Below are 23,588 nucleotides of genomic sequence, written 5' to 3' on the forward strand. Positions count from 1 at the left end.
CAAGTAAGAATAATGACAGGCACTGTTTGTGGGGCTTAGCATGCTTAAACATTCTCTTGAGATCACCCATTAACTCTGCAATATAAATATAGCAAAATATCTATGCTCTTATACAGCTTTGAGGGTCTACAAGAGATTACAACAAAGGTAGAGAGGAGAAAAAAATTTAGATGTGCCAGCCAGGTCCATGTCCACAAAAACTTTTTATTACTTGCTTGAGAGAGAGGAATTTAAGATACTACACATTCTTTCTCACATAACTATTAATTTATCCACTTTTATTTGCTGACTTTTTTCTCTAGACCTCCATGGTGTCTTAATGAAACTTTTGGGAAATATTGCAAAACCTTTTTATAAGGATTGTATTTCCTTTTCCAGTTATATCTGAAATGGTGGTTTGAAAATATGAACTAGCTAAATCATGCAATCTGCTGTCTTACTGAGTCTGCAAAATATTACCATGGTTTTGGGATGAAAGTCCAACATACATAATTGCAGCAGAGCACCCTGGTATGCTGGTGTACTGGACCTGTGTAAGAGATGTTGACACTAAGATAATACACTGAGAATGAATCTGTGTAAAAGACAAGATGATGATATGTGTAGGGCATGGCCAGTATAAATGTTGAGATAAAATTGATTTGACACTTCAGAGTCAAGCTCCAAGGTGTGTCAGGAGCTGAACAGTACCCCCAGGAAACATCAATCTATATAAGGATTCATATCAGTATTTAGATTTCAATGAGATTTCCTTAATCTGGATCTCACTTTTTGTGCATTTCCTTTCCCTATGGCAACAGATCTTTTTTCAAAATTCAAGAATAGATTGTCTCTTAGGTCTTTGTACGCAAAAGAAAGTTTCTAATATTGGATTGCAAATTTTTTCTTCTTATTGCAATAGAAAACATAGTAATGACTTCCACTGTTGTTGTCTGATAAGGAGAATGTGGGTTGCAGAAAATCTGGAATGCTACTGTGTCTTGGCTCATCCATATTCTGCCACCATCTACATGCACAATGTTATGGCTTTTATGGCCTTGTGAGTAAAGAGGAAGAAACAATTTAGTAATTGGATAGCTCACTGTTACAGGAACTCTCAGAGAAAAGATATATATACTGTCTTGCTAAACTGAGTAGAACAAAACAGCCTTCTTTTTGCACTATAAAGATAACCAAAAGGGTCATGCCATTCAACTGTTAGAAAAGAACATCCAAGCTCAAGTTATGAATGTTTTCTTTTGAAGTTTTTGGAGTGTATTCAAAATTGTTTAAACTAAAAACTTTCCTTTTGTCGAACAATGGGAGTATTAAGGTCCAAGTAGGAAAAATAAATACCCACTTTTATATCAGTGTATGTGCATTTTAAGCTTTTCATTTTACTACTATAGCTCTTTTTTTTAGCCTCTTAGTTTGAAAGAAAAAGCAGACACCAAAGCAAACCAGAATTATTATTTTCTTCTGCTCAACCTATAACTTCCCATGTTTTTGCTCTTGTTACTTAATATCTTATTACTCCAATCATAAGAAACTTGCTTTTGCTATTGAAATCAAACAAGAAAACCATGGAGAGTTAACTGCTGGTTTCTTCTGCAGTGGAAGTTAGTAAGACCCTAACGTAAGGCTCTCAGCATAAGGGTGCTCTGTGCTGTTTAGAAATAAATATGATGACCTGTGCTAAGGTAGCACTACTGGTATATATTAACACTGTCTTCATGGTACTCTTTGTTTACAGTAGTCCTCAGTGTATATAGGTATTAATTATATCTTCAGGGATACCTTCAGCAACAGGTGATTTCTTCTGGGATGGGAAAAAAATGGAATGTGAAAGCAGATATTTCATCTAGAATATTTTTTCAGAGGCAGGCTGAGTGAACACCATTGCTGCACCCAAAGTGCAAACTACTTGAGCACCAACAACAAAAAAAAGATCCCCATATTTAGTATACACTGAATTTAATGTAACATTTGGCTTCTGTTGTCAGATTTTCTTCCACATCTGAGTCTGTGCACCTATACTAATACTATCTATTAACAGTTAAATACGCTTTACTTTTCACATTTGCACTGGAGTTGCCATTGGAGGCACTACCCCTGTGCTTATTTATTGAGCAAAACACAAAATGCTCTTCTAAGTTCCCTTCTTTTATGAGAAGCAGTCAATTTCTACTGCTGGGTATTGTCTTTTAACACTTGGTTGAAATAACAGGGAAGGCAGGCAAGAAAGAAGCAAGAAATGGAAGTATTCCTGCTGGCAGGCATGGGTCTTTTTATAGTCAGTGCTATAGTTAAGCTCTATAAGATCAGAAGTTAACTGATCTGACAAGCGCGGAAATATATGCAAGGAGTTGCAGATTTGTTCTTTTTACCATTTCTTAGCTTATACAAAATTCTAAGCCCAAAAAATTAACAACACTGAATTAGAAAACATTTGAAAGGTCTGTTATTCTTCAGTGTCAGTGGATCCAAAGAATGCTGCTCTCACAGATTCCCAGATTCAGAATGAGGCTGGTGTTTCAGTGAATGCTTAGATTAGGTTCCCTGATCTTTTTCTTTAGAAACCTTTTTTTCAGAGAGGTTTTTTAGTCTAGCCAGGAGTGGAGACAGAGTAAGTTAAGGACACATGCTCTCCTTCCTATGTCTTGAAAGGTAGCTCCTCCCTAACTTCATGGAGTACGTAGCATAAGGAAAATGCCAGAGGTACTTCTTTTTTGGTTTAGGCCAACTGTTTGTTGTAGAGTTTTTGAAATAAAGGTAGTGATAAATAACATGAGAAACACACTGCACCTATAGCAACTGTACTCTCACTGCCTGTCATCAGTAATTTAATGTGAAACCTGTGGAAAAGTTACTCATTATGCAAAGATGAGAGTGATCTATTTTGCACGAATAACAAATTGCATAGACCAATTAAGAACCCAGGCCATCTGGCCCTTCAGCAAGACTTTCTCTATCTCCACTTGGGGTGATGAATTAAAAAGCTGTTTCTTTGTGCATACTCAGGCCAAACATATTTTCTTCAAAATATCTGCTGTCTTAGACGCTCATTAAGTCAAACAGAAGTTTTCAATTTTGTTTTGGTTACTGTTCTACACTCTCAGTTGACATAACTTCATGCAGGTGTAGATATTGATGTGAAATTCTGTGGTTTCTTTTCACAGAAGAAACTGTATCTACCCTTCTGTAGTGACGAGACACAGTCATTGAGTTTCACTGTTACATAAGGGGAATTTCCTAGAACTGGCATTCTAATGATTAAACTACATTCTCCCTGAGTCATATTTCACAGCTCCAGTTTCCTCCAGCAGTTGAAGCTTTCGGTTATATACTGAAGCTATACCAACCTCACTCCAGTATGTAGCCTCCAAACCTGAGCTAGGCATCTGCCCACTTTCTATGAGGGACTTGCCTGAAATAACCAGTGAAAGATTATAAGGAAAAAGTGTGACTTCAATAGCCAAATGCAATCCAGAGTAGGACGCTTCCCTTCTCTCAGTATTTGCAGCCAGGATATTTTACCTTGCATTACAGATCCCTTGCTGACAGAACAGTGTACATGGGGCTCTCCTACTGAAGCTCTTTGATCCTGTGCAGATAGTTAGGTATCCAGCAGAGCCAGGAAGAAAGTAACACTTATTTGATGGTTAAGTGCTGGTATGGATGAATCAAATTTGTGTGTTGACGAATCTTCAACTGTTTCTAAAAAGAGCAATGGCTTCATTGTTTTTGAACTTTATACTAGATAGCCTGATGATTTCCAAAACTCCATGGACTGAGAGCCCTTGTGCCAAAGGAATTTTGAACTTTATCTTGGGGGTATGTCTTCAGTAAGTTCTGTAAGAAGCTTTTCCTACCTCTGCGTGAACATGGGAGAGACTGAGAGCAATGGAGCACCAATTGTGGGGAAGTAGCTCTAGCTTTTGCAGTTCTTCGCCCAGGAGCTGTAACTACTAAGCTGAACTCGTATATCAACAGCCAAAAATCCATCAGGCAGCAGACTTAATTCACAGAATTCAGGATCCAGTAAATCTAAAATACCAGCCCAGAACAGGTAATAAGGCTGCAGAGCCCAAATTTACTCCCCTCATTTCTAACAGCAATGGAGTACTGACTCCTCTAATGGGATGATCCCAAAACTCATTCCCTGAGGCCTGTGGAGCATGTTGTGATTCTTTGCTATGCAAAATATTAGCCTGCAGGTCAGGAGATCAGAAAAGCTGGTTGCCCTGTGAGAGTCTGCCAGCTCATGATCTGCAGATGTCCTTGATCTGTCTGACTTAATTGATAAATTCTGGATTCTGCTTGAGCTGGAGGAGTAGGACAGCTTAATCTGTTTGGAGGATGGTATTCTTGCATTTTGAGAGCAATGTGAGTGCTTTGAGACATTACAAGCTGTGTGCCTCAGGAAACATAATCTAAATGTCTCTGGGGCAATGCTTGAAATTAATTAATTGTTAAGGTTTAAATTTTCCATATTGGTATTCAATGGGAAGGTTAGTTATCACCTTTTTTTTCACCCATTTCAAATAAATTCTGTAAATCAGGCTGGAGGTCTGATTTAAAGACTCAGGCTGATTGCTGTTTTGACCTACTTCAAGTGAGCTTTTACATTTTTAATATAGCTCTTAAACCTTCTCTACTATAAGTCCTCTCAAGCATACCATCTTCTATGGAAAGAAATATTTCAGAATTTGCAAATGGATAAGAAATTTTTAACTATGATTCTATTGGTTTCTAAAAAAAATATTTGGATATCACCAAATATTTGGTTCCCTGCTAGAAGAGGTCTTGATTCAAAGCTTTTCTTTCTGTGCCATTATCTCAAAAAAGCAGACAAAAACATCTACTAGAACACTTTCCAGGTAAAACTGAGCTTTGAGACTTATTGCTTATCTTGAAAAATTACACACTTGTGCGAGAATGTTTTCATTTTTTTATCTCCTTCTCCCAGCTAAGTGTATCTGTTGAGGGAAAAAGAAAACAAAATAGAAAGCCATAATGGTTCAATGAAACTGACAAAAGAGGCTATGATCATCAGCCAAATAGTTTACCAAGGCATGTCAATGCAGACCCTAAAGCTTTCACCTTTTAAATCTGACTAGATTTCGTATTTCTCATACAAATATCAATCTCCTTTCTTTTCACTCTTCGTCTTCATACCACCAATCAACTTCTGATTATGTCTCTGAAAGTAATATGCATGTAAATAGGAAACTGCATGAGTGGTTCAGAGAGCATAATTTTTTACCTTTGTCGCTGTTTTCTAGTGGTTGGACATAACAGCAAGAGACTGATTTTGTGATATTTAACAAATATCTCAAATTCTGTGTATGGCATGTGCCTAATTGCCTTACCATGCCTTTGCATAACTTAAAACACTTCAACACACAAGAAAAACCTCAGAGAATGAGATTAAGTCCCAGTCTCATTCTCTTTTACTCTTGAAATGCTACAGTTCTTGAATTGCATAAAAGATATTTGGGGTGGGTATCTCCATTAAAGGTTGGAATCAAGTGGAAATTCTGAACATGATTGCATGTAGTTTCAGCTGAAATATCTATCTGTCCTTCAAGACATTTTTTTCTTTTCTAAATCTTCCTCTCCTCGTCTCCCACCATCATGAGATGAGAAGATGGAGATAAATAATGTGCCAATGAACCATCTGCTTATTTCTTTTTCAAGGGCCTCTTCTGCACTGACTAGTCTGTTCAGCTAAATGATCCATAATGTTTACAAAAAGTAGTTTTTCTGAAATTGTTATCTATAATAAAATATGGTTTCAATTACACTATGGTCATCTTTTACAGTATTTCTATTTAACTGACATAAAATGCTCCTAACTTGCTTGAACATGCCCCAGACTATGTGAGATGCTAAAAATATCTAAATCTCCATTTCAAATCATACTCACTGATTTAAGGATAGTAGGATTTCTGATTGTGTGTTTCCAATACTTGTGACAAACATGTAAGTCTTGTTGCCTGTCATTATTATATAATCTCAGTGTTGGTGCATATGAAAAGGAATATCTTTGACACAGGTATATAAGAATATGTGTTGTCATGAAATCTCAAATTTGATTCTGAATTATTTTAGTAGAAAAAAGCTTGGATAAATAACATGTCATATTTGTCTTGAAACAAAAAACTTGCTACTTAGAATACATAGGTTTGAAAGGAATATACTAAGAGTTGTGCTCTTAGAGAAACCTTGTGAGAAAAACAAGTGAAACACAGTGAGAAAATGTTGGCATATTGGAGATAATTAAGCTTTTATACTGGAATACAGTAAATATATGTTATTTCATTTGTATGAAAGAAAGAGGAGAACTTTTAAAAAAGATAGTAAATTATTTTTTATGGGTGTTTTTATTACAAATAGAAAACCTGAACTTGTTCCTGGTGAAGTCAATGGCAAAGCTCCCACTGGGAGCTGTGAGATTAGCTTTGAGACTGGAGAGATTAGAGTATGGAATTCCTTCACACTGCAAAATGTACTGTTTATATAGTAAGTCAGATAGAAACTGCCTCAGAGTTAAAAAGTATGTATATATATATAGATATAAATATACATACTATATATGTGTGTGTGTGTGTGCATGTGCGCAGTTGTATTTGCTTTACACTGTGCATACTAAGATAATGAAAAGTGAAAATAAAGCTTTCATTTTTTTCACATAAGTTATAGTCAAGCATGGTTGCGTACAAAATGTGACAAGTTCCAGAGAATTGAGGTTGGTTTTGTCTTATGAAATGTGAACTAAAATCTATCCTGTTCCCTGCTTAGATATGAGTGTAATGCACTAGATGAGGGTGTATATGTGAGAAAGAATAAAAGGAGGCAGCAGGAAGATGAAGCTTGACAGGCTCTGACAGCACAAGGTTAAAATGACATTATGCTAATGAGTCTGTCATACTCCTTTTCTGTTAGAATCTGTATTTGCTCTTAGAACAACAAAAAATGTTGAGAGAGAAGGAAAGAGGAGCTTGGTGTCATTTACCAAAACAAAAAACCGTATGTGAGCATTTATGTCACTCAAATAGCTTTACACTCTAGAAGAGATTGCTTTGTGCTGGGCCCCATATTTCCCAACCTTCAGCCAGCTCCAGACACAGCAAAAGATTCTCAGTACCCAGCACCAGTGACAAAAGAGCATGTGTCTTCCATGGGGTATTATTAAAGGCAATACTTTCCTTGTAATATTGACAGCATTACTTGTAAAGAAGGGGTTTGATATTGCCATCTCATGTGATAAGACCGTATCATGGCTTTCCTAGAGATCCCTTGTACTGCAGTGAACAGTTTGGGCAGCACATACACAAAACATCAAGTTCTGGGCGGCATAGCTTTTCATCTGGTGTTATACAGGTACACACATGCATCAATAAGTTCCTTGACTGTAACCTATTTTCAGTTAGAACATCATCTGGATTACCAGAAACAGGTTAAAGCAAGAAATGGGCAGTGTTTTCTCATTTGTGTGCAGGGCTCTTCTTTATCAGTATAAATAAATAAATAAATAAATCTTGTTTTGATCTCTGAAAGCAGGTGGCTTATTTACATTCAACAATCTGAATTACTCTGAGAAGGTTTTAAAATGTTGACAGAGCTATTGATAAAATAGGCAACCTTCAGTGAGAAAAGGTAATTGTAGCAGGAATAAGCAGGCCTATACAGGCTGCTGCTTTCATAATTCAAGCTTTCTGCCTTGGCTCAATGATTCCATCAAAAATAAGTCATCAAGGGAGAGTCCTATGTTGTGCTCTGTTTGTTTAGGAACCAGGTGCAGCACATGTTTGTAATTTTGAACTGCTGATACTCTGCAATTTCTGCAGTGTAAGTAAAATCTGCTGCAAAACAGACCTTACTGTTCAGCTCATTTTTCTTTCTGCTTTTCAGAAAAGAGCCTTTCTACTCAGCTAGAGTCCTGTGAAGGACCTGACTGTCCAAAGACACATCACACAGAGCAAATCATTAGATTAACATTAACATTTTGCTGGTTGTAGTTGTTAATGGACTTCGTATCCATTTTTTCTTCCCTTATTCAACATGGACGATGAATCATGTTGAGTCAATGAAAATGGAAAATGGCACTTTTTTGGTGGAAAATTGAATGACTATCCTATGATATTTTGGTGATAAATAATCAAATAGTCATCAATAATAATCAATAGGGATAAATAGCTGAATATCCTTAGTTTCTAATTTTCTGCACTTCATAATTAGTATTGACATTCATCTGCAACACACATAAAATTATCATTGGCTCCTGAAGTCAGATAGTTAATTTTGACTATTTGCTCTAGGAGACAAATAGGAGACCCACCACAATAATGGATAGCACATATTTATGGAGTTATTATCAAGAATAATTTCATCATTTTTACAGTACACATGTTCATAATTAAAAAGTAAATAGAGATGGTCAGATATGAATTGTTTTATTCTAGACTATAAATTACTAAACAAGGAAAATGAAGGCTTCATAGCACCAGATGGAATGGCTGTGAAACCATGGAGGCATTGAAGCAGGGCGCTGCATGTGAGACAGTCCTGTACTAAAGCCAATGTGCAGTGGTGGATACTCAGTACTGGGCTCTCAGCATCCTTTGGGAGCCATGGCTGCCTCTACACTCTGCAGCAGTGTGACATCCTCAGTGTGGGATGATTAAATGGGATTAGGAATGAGGAAAACACAGCAAAATTGTATAGCAAGAGCAGACCCACAGCACTTGTGATATGTTCCACAGCATATTTTGCGGCACCCACTGTCAGTTTTCCTCTCTCTTTAGTGGAGAAAAGTGTTACCTTTATTTTAAAGGATGCCTTTAGAGAAAAAAGGAGAAAAAATGAAACCTTTACTTCTTGTATTGGTATTACTTACTAAGTCTGACTTTTAAAGAACTCAAATGCACAGTACATTGTAAATCATAGAAAAGGTAAGAATGCCTGCTTTTACCTTGTGAATATTTATTTATATTGGAGATTGAGATTCTCTGAATAGAACTGGCTTGTGAGAAAAGCAGAGCTGGGTGACATTATTTTTAATATTTACAATCATCAGGATATCATGGAAATAGTACTGCTAAGGTTTGCTGCACCTTGCACTAGCTGAAGGTTTTGGGAAAATACTAGTGAAGGAATATTGTCGAGACAATTTTGAGTTCTCAGCATTTTGCTGTTTTACTGTGGGGCATGCCAGCTTAAGGCTTTAACACTTCTAGGAATGTACTGGAGCGGTCTGCCTAATTCCAGAGAAAATCACCTGTTGGCTGGAGTACCAGGTATTTTTGACTCTGTTCTTGTGATGATCTCACTCTGTACCAGCCTGACATGCTATTGAAACAACACTTTCACTCTAGCAAAACATCTCCTAGTTGTTTTTATTTATTTTTTTATTTTACGCACAAATTAAGAAGTACATGTACAATATATGCCACATATTAAGAATAGTGTTACAGCACACTACTGAGCATTTTTAATTAACTAAGAGATAAACATGTATTTTAAATAATCTAAGAAGGATCATTTAAAGTAGGTGCAAGTATATCTTCTATTATAAGTACTTCTGTAACTATTTCTTAGAATAGAATATATTCATGAGGTCATTAATTAGAGAGTTAAGCACAAATTCCATGGGGCTGCCAAGGGGTGCACAATTAGATCTGCAAAAATTTTGTAAATGGGGATCTTAAGGACGTATTGTCTGAAGCTTGTATTTTTATGCCTATTATGCCTGCTCAGTGTCTGTTGGATAGGTTGTCTGTTGCAGGAGCTCAGAGAAGCTGTATTCTAAGTACTCACCTAGATTTTGTGAGAGTCTAGATTTTTTAAATCCAAGACCCTAGAAAGCTTCCTGAAATATTTAGCTTGACCAAAATACATGCTGATCTACTACAAACACATTATCCTAGCAAATAACATATCTAAGACTCTGTTAAGATATCTAATTCTTGAAATTTTTGAATAGTTTTATCAGATGTACGTCCCTAGATAAAAATCCCCCTTTTTATACCTCTTTATTAAATGGAGGAGCTGAAGTACAGACACAAAAGGCCTAGTCTTTGAGGCTGCTGAGATGTTGAATGTGAGTGAGAAGACATGAGGCTAAGGTCTTCCAAGCTTCAGGGAAGCACTGATTTCCTTGCCTATTCTTTAAATACATCTTAGAGTACTGCAATTATTTTCATCAAAACTTCTGCGATACATAGAGGAAAATGCCATGAAGCCTTTTATTGAGGTTTTTCATGTATGTTTATTTGTGAAAAATAATTCTTATTTCCTTAGCATTTCAACCTATTGTACATGTATATGCAGACTACACAATTTTGTGGCAACTGACATGGACATGAACTACTCTAAGTAGAGCACATGGTAGTGCCATAGGCTTTTGAGATTTCCATTATAATGATGAGTATCACCATGCAGAATGCTTTAAATGCTATGTATTGAGGTAAACATCATATCAATAATGACTCAGAGTCAGAATCCTGTCTTCAAAGTCTTTAGGCCTTGAGAAAGATGTGGGTTTTTAATCTAAATGTGAAAATGCTGTTATATCATAAAAGAGTACATTGAAGGTAAGTATGATGAGAAAGAATCTGACATAGATTTTGAAGTGACACATACTGTGTGCTCAGAAGGTACCCTTCCTTGAAAGGTTTTTGTTTTGCTTTGTTTCATTTTGTTTTCTTTCATTAAAAGGAGAATTTGAGACTCGTACTTCACATCAGTCTGTCTATACCTGCATTATTAAAAACTGATTTCGCATGCATAGGGGATTGTTTCCATTTTCATTAAGCAATTCAGATGGAGTCCAAAACTCCTCTCTGCCTCTGCTGAATAGGAGTACTTAGCTGTTAGCTCTTCTCTTTAACAAGGCAAGGTGTTGTGGAGAAACGTAGGGAAAACATTTGGCTTACAAAATCACAGAATATGTCAAGTAAGAAGAGACCCAATGATCGTTGACTTCCACCTCCTGGCCATGCACAGCACACCCCAAAAGTCAGAACATGTACCCAAGAGCATTGTCCAAATGTTTCTTGAACTGTCAGGCTTGGTGCTGTGACCACTTCCCTGGGGAGCCTGTTCCAGTGCCCAACAAACCTGGATGGTGAAGAACCTTTCCCTAATATCCAACCTAAATCTTCCTGACACATCTTCAGGCCATTCCTTCATATCCTGTCACTGGGAACTACAGAGAAGAGAGCAGTGTCTGCTCCTCCTCTTCCCCTTACAAGGAAGTTGTAGACCAGACTGGGATGAGTTGTAGACTCAGTCTCCTCTTCCTCAGGCTGAACAGACCAAGTGGCCTCAGCCACTCCTGATATGGCTTCCCCTCAAGGCTCTTCACCATCTTCACTGCCCTCCTTTGGTGCTTTGGACAGTCTCCAAATCTTTTTATCGTTCCTATATTGCAGTCACCAAAGCTGTACACAGGACTTGAGGTAAGCTTGCCCCAGTGCAGAGCAGAGTGGGATAATCCCTTCCCTTGCCCAGCTGGCAATGCTGTGCCCTGACACATCACAGGATACGCCTGGCCCTCCTGGATGCCTGGGTGCTGCTGACTCACATTCAGCTTCCTGTCAACCCGGACTCCCAGGTCTTCTTCTGTGGTGCTTCCCTCCAGCATCTCATTCCCCACATATCCATTGTAATATATGATAGAGATAATTCATGCTATATTTGTGTGTATAAAATATTGTGAAACTCCAAAATTATGTCTTTTGACCACTCTGGCTGGGGCAGAGTCTCATTCCTATTCAACTAGTTCCTGGAGGACACCAAGATAATATCATGCCTGTTAACATATGAATGGGACTGTCCTGGGCCATGATTGACTTCCCTGGCAGCTGCACCTGGGTAGATTGCATCTAAACTTTCCCGTTATGGTTATCGTGATGACTGGAATGTCTCAGCTACTCACAAGATCTGCACCTGAGATGACTACATCTGCTGTGCTCAGGAACTGGTATCACTCTATTACATGTGAATACAAACTCTGCCTAGATGCTCAGACATTTGTCTGTATCTCCGGACTCATCTTTGTCTGTTCCTGCACATATATGGATCCAGTTCTTCATTTGAAGAGATACAAAGAAACGTGCAGTCATCCCTGCCTCAGGCAGAATAAACTGTTTATAAGCTGGCTGCTGGAAGCGCTCGGGGTGAACCCCTGGGGAAAAGCTGTCACTGTCAGTCGGATCCTTGGTTCACCCAGCGCCTGCACCCGGGGCTGACGCTGTCTTGGCTGTGGTGGTTTTTCTTTCAAAATTCTATTTTTTTTTTTATTGATCTAATAAATCTTTGTTAAATTTTTATAAATTTGGCTACCGATTTGATCATTTATGACATCCATACATCCAGGGTTGCTCCATCCCAGGTGCAGAATCCAGCACTTTCCCTTGTCATATGGTTGGTGACTGCCCATCTCAGATTTTTCAAGGTTTCTCTGCAAGGCCTCTCTGTCTTGGAGGGAGTCAACAGCTCCACCCAGTTTTGTATCATCAGTGAAACACATCCCTTTCCATCCTGCATCCAAATCATTTATGAAGATGTTAAAGTGAATGGGGCCTAACATGGAGCCCTGTGGAACCCCACTAGTGACTGATGCCAACCCATTCACTATAAGTTTTTGTGCCCAGCCTGCGAGCCTGTGGCTCATGCATGCCCCTATGTGGGCTGGACATTTTGTCCCAGAGGATACCGTGAGAGACAGTATGAAAAGATTTACTTACATCAACTGCCTTCCCTTGATTAATTAGGGGGATTACCTTGTCGTAAAAGGACATCAGGCTTGACAAGCAGCAGATTCCTCTCAGGAAGCTGTGCTGGCTGTGACCAGTGTCTTTCAGGTTTTTATTAATACCTTCAAGAATAATCTTCTCCATAACTTTACCAGGCACTGAAGAGAGACTGACAGGTCTGTAGTTCCCAGGGTCCTCCTTCTTGTTCTTTCTGAAAATCAGGACAATATTCACCAGTTTTCAGTCAGCTGGAACCTCTCCAGATTCCCAAGATCACTCAAAAATGTGATGACATCAGGTAACTCTGAAAACTCTTGGATGAGTCACATCAGGCACCATAGATTTTTAGGGATCCAGGTGGAGCAGCAGACAACTTCAGGGTTAACTGGGACCATGGACCCATCAACAGGGTCAACAGTCTCATAGTCATTGTCCTCCAGCTCACAGCACTGAAACCCCCTTGATTCATCATCTGTGTTAAAGGCTGAGGATGTGTTAAGCACTTCTGTTAGTCTCTGTCAAGCATATTTGTGACCATATATTACTTTATGTATGAAATTAAATTTATTTAAAAACCAAGTAGATGCTCAGAAATTATGTTTTTCCCTTCCTAGTGAAATATGGTAGTGGGATCTTTACCATGACTCTTAGAAGCTTCTGGCATAGAGATGAAAGCTTGATCTTGCACTGTTGTGCTGTTAAATTTCTGGCACACAAACATGCATCCAGAAGGCATCCTGTTGCACTTGGTAAAAATGAAGGGTTTGGCTAAAGCATAGGCTAGTACACAAGGTGATGGAGGCAAAAGCTAAACATGCATTTGTTTTTCTAGGATGAACTAAAGAATATCTCCACCCTTTCTTGTCTTCTAAAACGCTAATTAAGGCATTCATTTTTACTACAGTAATTACTGTAGTTATAGGCGAGTTAATCAAGTTCTGTCTGGTTTTATCCCAAACCCTTGATCTGGCTCTGCTCCTTGCCCCTGAACAAATACAAATCAAGGACAAGAAGAACCAAGTCAGAAAAGCATTCAGACATTATACTGATAGTCATATATAGAGAATGGTCATGCACCACACTGAGAACAAAACTGTCCTCAAAGATCTCAAATCTACTTTGACTGTTTTAATCAAACTGGCAGAACTGTCACCCAGACACCAGTGATGTGCACTGAAACCATGCCATGCTCTGCAGGTAGCATGGTGGGGGTGAAGCACTAATTGCCCAGTGATATTTTAACTACAAAAAAGGGATGCAGGACACTGCTTATTCCCATATAACCATTATCACTGGTCTTAGGCCCCTGTTCCATGGCCTTCAACAGGTTGGAGGTATAATTCAAGGCATTTCTTCCAAAATTATTTTGTCCTTTGTCTAAAGAACATCACATTTTTACATTCTGTGATAATGTGCTCCTCCATGAATTACTTAAGCAGCTTTTCTAGTTAGAAAAAAAGCCAGCTAAAAATAAAGTATTTCTGACTTTGTTAAGATTTATTTTATTTCTATTTAGGGCTTTTTGAATAATGAGAAGTTAACAGTTGTGACACCCATACTCTCTGCTGTGACTGAGCTGTGCTCTGCTGCTGGCCCAGACAAGTATCTCTCTGAGCACTTCAACGTGTGGTCCAGCAAACTGCAGAGCTGTTGTCAGGTGCAGAAGCATCCTAGAAAGGGATGAGGACAGAGGTGGAGCAGGCAGCTGTGTGTGCTGTGGGGCTTTTCAGCAACGTGTGGAGACACTTTCAAGTTATAATCAATTGAGCATCTTTTTGAGACAGGAAAATATTGTGATCCTTTCCTAAACTGAGAGCTTCAGGCTTCAGTAAGACTGCACTCCTCTGAGTCTCACTGAATGCTGTCTTCTTCCTCAGAACACCAGCAGAATAGTTCAGCTTTCCAGTACATCCATCTTAATATCTTCCTGTATAACCTCATAAACTTTAGTAATAATTTAGTAACTGCTTTTTTTTCCCATTTGTGAACAGAATTCAACTGTGCAAAATAAATGTTGCATTTGTTATTAACTAAACTTACACATTCAGAAAACTAAAATAATAATTTTGTTTCCTTAGAGTTAGTTCCCTTTAAGTTGAAGTCTGACACAAAATGTTGCTATTGTTTTACTGTCATTGACCCAAAATTCTCTTAAACACTTTTCAAAGTATAAGTTATGTTCAGAATTACTGAAAAATAACTGTCTTTCTCAGTGTCAGCTGCATGCTGCAGCCACCTCTCAGCTGATATTTCGATTTTTTGGAGGTCACAGTGGGAATAAGTTGACATGTTTGTACATCTTATCTATGTAGTTGGAGTAATGGGAAAAGTGTCTCGCTTTTCTTGAAGAGGTTACAGCACAGAGTGCAAGTGGTTGAACTTCCACATGTGGAAATCTTCTGTACTCTTCTGATTTTAATATTTGAGTCTTGGTTGGTTTTGGTTGCGTTTTAATTTTCTTTTTATATTATTCTTTTTTCTTTTTCTCTTGAGGAATTATATTTCTCTATAAACTCTTAGAACTTTTAGAAGGAACAAAAAGGGAAATTGTTTCATATATTAGATGGAAATAATAATTTAAAACTTCCTGGTTCCTAAATAAAATCCTTCTTTAGCTTTACTCTCATGTGTCTATATGGGCAACAGAGTCATCTTATTGATATAAATGTTGATATAAATGTATAATGATATAAAAATCATATCATTTTTATCATGTGTAATCAACATGAAGTTAGGTACTCTAAAGGTTACATGACTTTTAATGTATTCACTCCTGTTTAGGTTTCATTATAAATCAAAAACAGATGGGAAACAAAACAGCATATGGAAATATCTGGATATAGGACTTTTTTGTTGTTTTTCTATTAAGTTCTCTTGGTTTCTGCCACAGCAGATGGTACGGGTGCTGTGACCCTCCTGAAGAGGAACAGCTCAGGGGCACAGACACATCCTTCACTCACATTGGCTAGCTATTCAATTCTTCCAGGCAACATGGAAGGAAGAGACAAGAGCCTTGTAGGGCATTTCACAGAGAAAAAGCCTTTATTGTGAGCAGGAGGCCCCAAGCCTGGCCATCCCCCCCCCCATGAAGGCTACTAGGCACAGCCACTGAGGCAGCAACACAGGGCTTTATATAGGAAAAGCAAGGGGTGGGGCAAAACACTGGGACCAATGGGATGAGGGTGTAGGGGCGGAGCAAAGGGAAAGGGCCAATGGGGTAAACAAAATCAACATATGGTCACAAAGGACTATGGGGGCAATCTTCTTGCTCTCCCTAACTTTGGGGTTGTGGTTCAGGGCTTGGCCCTCCAAGAGTGGAAAGCAAGGTTTTACCTGGCTGGTTCTCCAGCCTCCACAGCTTTCTATAAGTATTTGGGTTTTTTGGGTTTTCGTGTGTATGTGTGTGTGTTGTTTTTCCCATAAAGTTCAGTGCAAAGAATGTGGATCTGAGCATAATATATGTTTCTAGGATTTTAGTGACAAATGAGTTAATCTGAATTCTATAGGCTGCCTGTTAAATATTATCAAATGATGTGCGCTTGAATGCATTTCCTATCAGCCACCATTCCAGCCTCAAGTAAATGGAGATGAGCTAGCATTGCACATACAGACAGACACACATGATGTGCTGTGTACAGTGAAAGCAGGAAGTAATATGTTAATATCATAATAGGATGTGAATTGTTCTTGATTATGTTTGCAGAATGTGCATTGTTGCCTTGAAAAAATGGCATTGGATTAAAACTTATCACATTTGGATGAATAACTTAAAATCCACCAGAAAACAGGTACATTACACTTTGCATAGGGGATGTGTGGAGGAAGAGGATACTTTTAGGTTGCAGTCAAATGGTATGGAACTGTAATTGTGGCAAATGAGCCCCAGAAGTCTTAAAGGTCTTGCTGCTTGTTTAGATATTGTGTGCCAAGCCCCTTTACCATTAGTTGGCTGTGGATTATGTTGCTCACCACAGGTAATGATTACCTGTAACTATAAAACTCGCACTATATCAGAAGGTTATAAGTAGCTTTCTGCAATGAACACCTGATAGAGCTAACTGCAATGAAAAGAAAATTTAGTCAGATTAATCTTCAAAAAATGCTAAAGCCTTTCAAAGAGATGCATGGAAAATAAGATACATTCTGTATCTTATTCCTTCCATCTATTTGTAGCTGCTAATCTTTTAAAAACTGTGTTTTGGTAAAGTCTGCTTACACATCCTGATACTTATAACTGGGGAATTGTAATAAAACAAAAATACCCTGCATTTTTTTCAATTCTGAGGAACTCTTATTGAATTATATTTGCGTATGAACCTGCTGGAAGTTCTAATTTGTTTATGAGGCCAAGGCTTTAAAAAGAACAGATGTTGGATATTTGTGAACAGTCATTTCAAACTAGCTCTTGTAGGTCCCACAAGCAAGAACTTAACATTTAGAAATCAGACAGGCAAGTATAAATACAGCAAACCTCAGCTTTGTGCACCTTGTTGTAGGAAGATGCTGATTACTGCATATTTGAGGATTGCAAGAATTCTCTTTTTCTTTCTCCCCTATTGTGTGCATTGATGACAATCAAAATTTGTAGCTTCTTAGTACCCGAACATTTTAGGGGAAAAAAATTCCATCTTTGCGTTCTGGGTATAAATCATACAATAGAATACAAAAAAAACCCCAACAACTGATCAAATAAGGGTACTGTTGTGATGCCTGTCACCAGCATGCTTGCTATCTGTGGAGGACAAAAATTCCAGTCAACAAACATGGTCTAAACTCAAAATATCAGTTCAGCTGTGTCAAATCTGGTGAGAGAAAGGCAGCAGGGTTTCAGGATGAAGTCATAGATTTAAGCCAACCTGTCTTGAAGAATAAAGGGTGGCAGAGGGCAGGTATAGCAGCCAGTAAAGACTGAAGAGAACAAGGCAATGCCAGAGACTGTATTTAGCCACCTGCCACTCAATCCTGAATATATACAGTCATACTAGTATATGTAGCTGTGCAGAAAAGGTTGTAGCTGACTCTCCAGTAAAGTAAAATGCTTTGAGGGGAGAGAGGGAGAAACCAAGCCATCTTTCTGCCTGTCAGCATTCAGTGTATCTTGCATGACTGCCCTCATATGCTGGAAGAGACAGAAAGAAATCATACTTCCAAATGTATTTGCAATTTACAGTGTTCCTAAAAAAGGCTCACCTCTGCTGTGTGCCAGTGAGCAAATACTCAGTGCTATTTTGTGCAGATCACAGATGTAGTTTGATAGATTTGATGATCTTGAGAAGCATTGATTTTTATTTTCTTTTTGACAATTTGATTAATTTCTGATTTTAAATACTGCTTTAGAGATCTCTTTTGGGTTTTTTATTTGGGATCTTATACCTTTCTAAACCTCAACAGAGGCGTTGTTTTGAATTATTATTTGCAGAAAAAGAAGCTAATTTTTCAAGTGCATGCATTTCAAGTGGTCACATTCAGCATCACATTTGTGGTTTTTCTCTGTAAACCTGTGTAGCAGCATGGGATACAAACTTGCAGGGACTTTTATATGCAACTGTTATTCAAGTTCACATCTTTTCACCAGACTGTATCAGATCACTAAAGAAAGCTATCATATGCTTAACTATACAGAACAGGTCTCTTAATTTTTCTGAGGACAACACAAAACATACATGAGCAATGCTTGAAAACGTACTCACTAGCATTTTTGGTCTTTCCACAAATGTGAACTTAGATTTCACTGATAGGAAGGGATGATAGAAATAACACAGGTTTACACTCTGGTTGTCTGGAGGAAATCTCATAAATTCTATTTTGTTGCCTACCTCAATACTAATTCCAAAATAATCTCTTCTTCTGTTCCTAGTGCCACCTTTTTAACTCTACTCTGAGTCAGCTTCAATTCTGTGGGGACATCTATAACAGATAGCAATATTATTATAGTGGTTATGATTTGTAGCCATACAGCACTTAAATTATGCTTGATGATGAAAATCCAGAGTGTATTTCTCTCCATGAGGATTCTTTGACCCAAAGGGTTCAATGTTAAAAGGTTCTCAGTGCTGTAATTAGTGTAGCAAAGGACTCTTGTTGCTTTAGTTTTAAAATCCAAACCCAGTAATGCCAAGGGTATCCAAAGTACCTCTACATAAGTATTTAAGTTTTCTTTGAATATTTGCTCTTGAAACAAATATCGTAATCATCCTCACCTATCATGCTTTCTTTCACATCATTAAGCAGCCTTATGGTACATGCACTGGCTTTCTTTGGGGTTGTGCTGGTTTTGACAGGATAGACACAGAATTAATTTTTTTCATAGTAGCTGGCATTGGGCTGTGTTTTGGATTTGTGCTAAAAACAGCCTTGAAAGCATAGTCATATTTTCATTATTGCTGAGCAGAGCTTACAAAGACCCTTTCTGCCTCTCACCCCAGCAGCTGGGGGTGCACAAGAATCTGGGGAGGGACACAGCTGGTGTTGTGGTGTGTTGCAATGTCCGGTTTTAAACGTCCGGGGCCCTTCCCATGTGTACCTATCCCTTCTCCCTTCCCCCTCACCCCTTGCTGAGTGTGCCCTGTCAATCAGGCTAACATACCAGCAAGGCGTCGTGTGATTCGTCGATTTCAAAGGATGCTCCTCAGGCCTGGGGGTCATTGGCCTGTTTAAGTGTCATCCTCCCTTGAGACCCTGCCCCCTTCACCTGGTTGGTAACTCACCTGTCCCCTCCCCTTCCCCTGTCCCCGAGCTTATAAAATGTGAATGAGACCACGCGGATTTCATTCTGTTACCAGCAGTGGCCCAGTGCAGACGTATCTGTACTCATGGAATAAACATCTGGCTACCTTCTAGCAGAATCCGCTCCCTTCTTTTCTTCACCATCGCCAGAAGCTCTCTCCTGAGGAGAACGGAGTCCTGTCTTGTGCCCCGCTGCACTTTGCCGCCAGCCAAGGTACCTCTGGGGTTAAACACCACAGTGCTGCCTCTGGCCAAGCAGCGAAGGTCAGAACTGGCCTAGGCACCATCTAACTGGTTATATTGGGATACTTATTCCAATATATTGGCGTCCCTGGGTGGGCTCGACTCTGCAGCCCGAAAACGGACTCGCAGTACCTCAGAGAAGCTTCTGCCAGCCGTGCATCCAGCTGAAAGGAGCCTGGCTTCAAGACTCCCAGCTAGAGACTTTGGGAATATTCCCAGAAAAAGTTTCGTGGACTGTTCGGTGCCTTCTGGAAAGCCCAGCTTCATTGTGGTGAGCAGATTTTCCAGAGGGAGAAAAGGGCAGCCTCTCTTGCACCCAGAGAGAGGTCCTTTTCCGGTGGAGACCTGCCTGCCTGTACCCAGCCTACAGCTTCCATTTCACGTGAGTATCTCTGCTTTCGGTAGAGCAGAAGCTCAAAAACAGACTCTGCCGCGAGTTCTGTTCCTTTTTGCCTTTGCATTTTGGCTGCGCAGCCCCACAGACAAGAATTCATAGCGTTCTAATTTAGCTTTCCTGCTGCGTGTTTCACTGTTTTTTAGAATTCGCGCCGGAGCGGGATCGCTCTCTGCCCTTCCCCAGCTCAGCAGCGTGTCCAGACACGTGTTAGGAGATTTTCTTTCTCTTTCTCTTTGCGGAGGAGGGGGGGGGCTCTCTTTCCACGTGGCCGGGGGACCTGCGGGGGTCGGGAGTGCTCTGCACACGCGGCGGGGGGGGGGGGCGTCCCGGTTTCGGCTGCCACGTGGCGTGGCTGCTGCCTCTGCTCCGCGGGGGGGTTGCATTCCACGGCGGGGGAGGCTTTGTTTCTGCCTCGGTTCGGCAGGGTGTGCCGGTTCGGCAGGGCGTGCCCTGCCGCCGCTGCCCGGGAATTTTAAAAGCAGTATATACAGCTGCATTGTGAAGCTTTTGTCTGCTCGTTATCGCTTTCTATCTGTGGTTTTTTTTAGAAATTGGTAGCTGATTTTAGCTTTGTTTTTGGTCAGGCGGGATTAAGTACTTTGCTTTTTAACATGGGTTCCAAACTTAGCATTGTACAAAGGGGAGTGTATTATCATATTGTTAGCATTTTAATCAAGAGTAATGTGAAATTCTCTAAAGGAAAATTGAAACAGTTTATAAGATGGCTTTTTCTGCAGTTCCCAAACATTTCCCCTGAAGAAATCCACAATATTCAATTCTGGGATAAAGTTGGGAATGAATTGATAACCTTAGGACAATCTGGCAAATTACCTTCAGCTAAATTTGTGTTCTGGAGTTTGCAAATTCGAACAGCATTGCTCAAACAAAAGGAAATGGAGAAAAAGCCAAATGTAAAGCCATGTGCCTCTGCTCTCCCTGTTCCTCCCTCTCCCTCTAAAACCCCTAAACCTCTTTCCCCAAAAAAATTCCGAGCACGTGGTAGCTTTTCGGAGAGCAGTGATGTCCAAAATGGCCCCCAGTCCCTAGGGGGTGCACAAGATGGTGGGTGCCACGTGGCATCTTCCCAAACCTGGTCTTCTTCTTCCCAAAATCCTCTTAAGCATCCCAAAATTCCTGCCCCATCCCCCTCTCCTTCTGTTCCTCGTGACACCTTCCCCCCTCCCCCCGCCTTTCCTGCAGTACCCTCAGCTCCGCCCCTCTACTCCTGCCAGGGGGCGGCTGCTGACGTGATGTCACCAGGTGACCCCGCCCTCTGTTCCCACGGTATCCCCGCCCCCTGCCAGCCCCTTGACCCCGCCCCCTGTTCCCACGGTATCCCCGCCCCCTGCCAGCCCCTTGACCCCGCCCCTTGTTCCCACGGTTGCCCCGCCCCTTGCCGGCTCCCTGTCCCCGCCCCCTCCCCGGGTTCCCACGGTGGGGACACACCCACTGCCTGTCCCCAAACCTGTAGCTGTGATCCCAATGCTTCTGATTCAAGGGATACAAAGCAGGGGACAGCAGACCCAATGCATGGTGCCATGTTGTCACTGGCTCCTGTTACGTTTCAGCCTGCAGCTCAAGCTGGAGCAGCCCCAGCTGCTAATTGGAGTTCTTTTGGACGACAATTGATTAAAGAGATCTGTAAATCTCATAAAGAATATGGTCAACACAGTCCATATTTCCGTGGCCTTTTAAATTCTGAATTAAGTAGGACTATTGTGGTTCCACATGATTTAAAACAATTGTTTTCATGTCTCATGACATCCACGGAATTCAAATTATGGGAATCAGCATTGAAACAACTGCTAAAAGATGCTCTCCCAAGCTTACAGGCTGATCCAAACACAGCAAAAGACAACAATGGTAACCTTATTACTATTGACCACCTCTGTGGTGAGGGTCAATGGTCTTCTCCCTCAGTCCAAGCTGCTGCAATTCCTGCAGAAACACTTGAGAAAGTAAAGGAAGCAGCTGAAAAGGCATTCTTTTCCCTTCAACCTGAGGGGCCTTTTGAGCCCTATAGTAAAATCAAACAACTACCATCAGAGCCTTTTGTGAAATTTGTAGAAAGGCTAACTAGAGCCATTGAAATACAAGTTAAAAAGGAAAATGCAAGGGAAGCAATTTTAGAAGAAATAGCGTTCACAAATGCAAATGAACAGTGTCGAGCAGCAATCCTGAGCCTTCCTATGGAACCTTCCCCTACATTAAAAGATATGCTTCTAGTCTGTAACAGGAAAGTGCCTCTGATGACTGTAGCTGAAGACACCAGACCAAAGCTGCTGCTAAGACCACCTCAGCGTGTTGCTGTTGCCAGCCCTGCACCTTCTCCCTCAGCACAGCAGTACCCTGGGCAGCAGCGGAGACCGGCAATGGTTGAGCCCACTAAACCATGCCTGCTTTGCAATAAGCTAGGGCACTGGAGTAACCAGTGCCCCCTGAAGAGGGAATTTGATGAATTTAAAAATAGCAGGGAGGAGAACTGCAAGCCCTCCCTGGGGTCAACAACAAAAAAACGAAGAATAAAGCGCCAGCCTGCCAGGCGTGCAGACATAAAAGGAGCAGGCCAAGAGAATAAGGGTAGTAAAATAAATCAAGCGCGCGATAATATTAACATTTGTGTAAGTGAAGCAGGTGCTTCAAAGACCAAGTCCGCTAGTCCACTGTTAAATGTGAAACAAAATAACCTTTGTTATGATTTAAGTGATTCTGTATTAACCGCATCTCCTGTCAATGAGCCTTACAGGTTGCAGCTGACAGAGTCACTCCACCTGAAGGACACTGACTGGCATTTTGTCTCTGTAAATCCTGAACAGAAGGGTACTTGGAACCAAATTCGTTGTAAGTACATCATCACTGGGGACAAAAACACACCACAAGAGATCGAAATTGCTCCGGGACTGACAACATCAGATCCCAAGCAATTTGTTCTCAGCCTGCACTGTTTCCACCCACCCCTGTTTCTTCCTAAGGGACAAATTGTTGCTCAAGCTATCCCTGTGCCATCTTTACCTGAAAATGTCGATAAACAAGGGCCCACAGTCGCCCGGGTCCAAGTTATTCGGACAGATAAACCCAAATTGTGGTGCAATGTCAGTGGGGGTGGGGAGTCTAAACGCATTGAGATGCTTGTAGACACAGGTGCAGACTGCACAGTGATTCCAGTACAAGACTGGCCAGCACACTGGCCTTTACAAAATGTTGCTGGTCACCTTCGAGGTGTAGGAGGTCTGCAATTGGCAAGGCAATCCAAAAGCATTATTCAATTCGAGGGTCCAAACGGACAATTGGCAAATATCCGTCCATTTGTGTTAGATTATTCAGAACCTTTGTTAGGGAGAGATTTAATGGCCCAGTGGGGTGTCACAATTAATATTCCAGACTCTCCACAGCATTTTTGTGCAGCAGTCATTAAACAACAGCGCCCCACCCAAAAACTTAAGTGGAAAACAGACGAACCAGTTGATGTGAAACAGGGC

Source organism: Zonotrichia leucophrys, chromosome 2 (genome assembly GCF_028769735.1).
Source record: "Zonotrichia leucophrys gambelii isolate GWCS_2022_RI chromosome 2, RI_Zleu_2.0, whole genome shotgun sequence".
Taxonomy (NCBI): Eukaryota; Metazoa; Chordata; class Aves; order Passeriformes; family Passerellidae; genus Zonotrichia; species Zonotrichia leucophrys.